Raw genomic sequence first — 4,216 nt, forward strand, 5'->3', positions numbered from 1 at the left:
TGTCATCTGTTGTGCATCAACTTCATCTTCCCCATCAGAATCACTATCAATGTTGAGGTTTTCATTGACAAGGACTTCAACTTCATTCTTATCAAGGCATTCCAAGCCTGGACACTTGTCATCATCAAAAGTCACATTTGTGCTTTCCATAATCTTCTTTTGATATATCATATAGACCTTCTAGGCAGTCCTCTCCAATGAATATCCCAGAAAAATTGCTTCAAAGACTTTTGAGTAAAATTTTCCTACATATTCAGAGTTGTCTTTCAAAATGTAACACTTGCTTCCAAACACATGAAGATGCTTTATAGTAGGCTTTCTTTTAGACATGATTGAGTAAGGTGATTTGCCATGTGCCTTGTTAATGAGATATCTGTTCTGAGTGTAACATGCAGTGTTAATAGCCTCTTCCCAGAAACTTGTTGGCAACTTGGCATCTTGCAGCATTATTCTAGCAGCTTCAACTAATGTTCTGTTCTTTCTTTAAACTACTCCATTTTGTTGAGGTGTTCTAGCAGCTGAGAATTCTTGAACAATGCCTTTACTTTTGCAGAATTCACTCAATGTTGCATTTCTGAATTCTGTTCCATTATCACTTCTCAATCTTTTTACATAATTGTGATCTTCAGCCTGTTTTTCTATCTTCTTGATGTGCTCAATTATGATGTGTGAAGTTTCATCTTTACAGTGCATAAACTCTACCCAAGTGTATCTTGAGAAATCATCCACCATCACAAGTGCATATTTGTTTCTTGAAATTGATAAGACATTTACTGGCCCAAACAAGTCCATGTGAATAAGTTGGAATGGTGCACTTATAGAATTCACAGTTTTTGACTTGTGACTTGATCTTTTCATTTTTCCTTTCTGACAAGCTTCACAAACTTCAACTTGAGCAAACTCCAGTTTAGGCATATCTCTTACTAACTCCTTTTTGACCAAGGTGTTAATTGTCTTGAAATTCAAGTGAGACAATTTCTTATGCCATAGCTTGCTTTGTTCTTCTGATGCCTTGGTGTAGAAGCAACAAATTTCATCCTTATTTGTTGAGTCCAAGTATGCAATACATAAGCTCCATTTCCTTGCTCCTTTTAGAGCAACTTCACCAGTTTTCTTGCTGATAAAAGTGCATTCTTCTTTGTTGAATAAAACTTCAAAGCCTTCAAATTGGCTAACACTGAGAAGATTCACTTCAAGACCAGCTACCAGTGCTACATCATCAATGACAACATTTTTAGAAACAATCTTGCCATATCCCACTGTGAAACCTTTGTTGTTATCTCCAAAGGTCACCAAAGGGCCAACTTTCTCCTCAAATTGTGATAGAAGGGCTTTATCACCTGTCGTATGCCTGTAACATCCATTGTCTATGATCCAGATGATTTTCTTCACTTTGCCATGTACATAATGAGTTTTAAATTTGTTTAGCAACCCAAGCAGTGTTGTGTACTTTCTTCTTGTTAATTGATTTAGCAGAAGTAGAATGAGTAGTTTCAGATAAAATAGAGTTCATTGACTGTTGAGCATTTTCCCTTTATGTTGTAGACCCAATTTTTGTTTCTTTGAGGTCTACTCTCAGTTTGTGACAACTTTTCATCTCTTTCAAGTTGCAAGGAATGCCGTCAAACTTGTCACAGAAGGAATATGGATCATTTGCATTTGCTTCATTATATTTGTAGGCTCCTTCAGTTGGCTTTCTAACTGCCTTTTTACACAGGTGAGTTAGGTGATTCACGGAGCAACATTTTTCAAATTTCTTTCTTAGAGAACCTGCAACATAAGCAAAGTTGTTGCTCTTGTTTATCCCTATTTTCCCATTTCTAATTTTCTTTTCTTTCTTGCATCTTTAGTTTTGATTTCTTTAACAGGTGCCTTGGGACTTTGTTTGTCCGTGAGCTTCTCTTCAGTATTGGAAGACTGAGTTGATTTTGCAGTTTTCTTCTCTTTGTCCTCATCAGCAATTTATTGCTTGATAATCAATTCTTCTTCACTGAAGTTGACTTCACATGCCTTGAACATAGGTGATACAACCTTTTTCAGCATAGCTGGAACATTTTCATTAACTATTGCTTTTCCTTTGTCACCTATCTCTTTCTTCTTGTTGTTCAAGGCATCATAGTCAAGACCAATAGAATTATTGGCACATGGTTTGTTTTTCTCATGGTATTGTCCAACTAACTCAGATGCATTTCTGAAAGACTTCAACTTCACCTCATTCTTTTCCAGCTTTTCCCTTAGCACTGCTTCAATTTCATTTGCACACTTGAGCTTGTTCTTGAGATAAGCATTCTCTTGTTTTACAGCTTCAAGCTCCACCAACAACAATTCAGTTTCTTGCTTCTCACTCTCAAGCTTCTCATTTATCTTTGTCAGTCTGCTCACTTCTTCATTAGCAGCAACCATGCTTTTGTGAATGTGAAACATTTCTGTGCTCATCCTCTCTACAGTTTCCTTATATTGACTCACATTTAAATCAATGGTGGTAAGAGTTGGTACCTGTGATTTAGATGAGGATGATTCTCCTTGCTCCAAGGCCATGAGTGCATAATTTCCAAATTCTTCATCTTCATCATTTTCAGAGTCATCCCAACTTTTTCCCTCTACAATATAAGCTTTGCTTTGTTGTTTCTTCTAAAGAGCTTCATACTTTGCTTCCAGTTCAAGATAAGCTTTGTCTTTCTTTGCTTTCTTGGGTTTCCTGCATTCAGTAGCAAAATGGCCTAGTTCATCACAGTTGAAGCACCTTATCTTAGATCTGTCAACAAATCCAGTTTTGTAACCATTCTTGCTGTCAGAAGTGTACTTCCCTTTTTCTTTCCAGATACTGTCTTTGTTGAAAGACTATCCTTTACCCTTGAAGTATCTTGGCTTTCTTACTCTAATGTTAGAGAATTTTCTCGCCAAATAGGCCACTGACTGATCTAGCTCATCCAGTTCATCAAGAGTGTAGAACTCATCTTCTTCCAATTCCAAAATGACTTGTTCTTGTGAATCATTTGTTCTTTGCTCACTTGTTGAGGCAACTGGAGTTTGAGATCTTGGCACATCATTTGATGTTTGGCTCTCATTTATAATTGAAGCACTTGAGCCATCTACAATATGTCCTTGACCAGATCTCAATGATTTTCTTTGAATCATTTCTAGTTCATATGTTTCGAGAATTCCATATAGAACTTCCAGTGTTACCCTACTCAAGTCTCTCCCTTCCCTAATTGCTGAGATTTTCTATTCCAAATGATCAGGGAGAGTAAGCAAGAACTTCAAGTTCACCTCTTCAGCTTTATAGTATTTGCCATGGAGCTGCAAGTCATTTATCAGCTTGTTGAACTTTTCAAACACATCTGTTATACGTTCCTTTGGCTTGGCCATGAAACCCTCATACTGTGAAATAAGTATCCTTTTTTTATTAGATCTAACTTCTTCGGTTCCCTCACATAGTATTTCAATCTCTTTCCATATTTGCTTGGCAGTGTCACAGTTGACAATGTTATTGTACATTACATTATCAAGTGACTCAATCAATATCAATTGCAAGCCACTATCCAGGGAAACTTTCTCCATTTCAGGCTCAGTATACTCATAAGGGTCTTTTGGAGCATAATAAGTTGGAATGACCTGTTAGATATATTTGAGATGTCATGTCTAATGTGTTTCATGTTTAGTTTTCAGATCTTAACAAACATGAAATATCAGTACTTACTGAAATCAACACTTACTGGAAGTCAGAACTTAAGGATATCAGTACTTAAATTATCAGGAGATAATTATCAGAAGATGGATATCAGAACTTAAGTGCGGAAGGACGAACAGTTAAGGAAAGGCTGATTGAAAGGAAAGAAGATCAAGACTAAATAAAGAAGATATATGCATGGAGAAGATTTATATGGAAGATAGAAGACTTGGAAAAGAAGATATCTAATTGATATATTTTAGGATACAGAATCATATTCAATATCAATTAGAGATTATCTTGTAACTGTGTAGTATATAAACACAGACATAGGGTTTACACTATATGTGTTATCATAATCGAAGTTATTATTTATTGTAACCCTAGCAGCTCCCGTAATAATTTGTTCATCACTGAGAGAGGACAGTTCCATATTATAACAGAGTTTATTTTGTTGAATAAAATCTATTTTCTGTTACTTAAGTTCTTTAATTCGATTTGATTGTGATAAACACTGTATTCAAGCCCCTTCTACAGTGTGTGTGA

Source organism: Apium graveolens, chromosome 6, assembly GCF_009905375.1.
Source record: "Apium graveolens cultivar Ventura chromosome 6, ASM990537v1, whole genome shotgun sequence".
Taxonomy (NCBI): Eukaryota; Viridiplantae; Streptophyta; class Magnoliopsida; order Apiales; family Apiaceae; genus Apium; species Apium graveolens.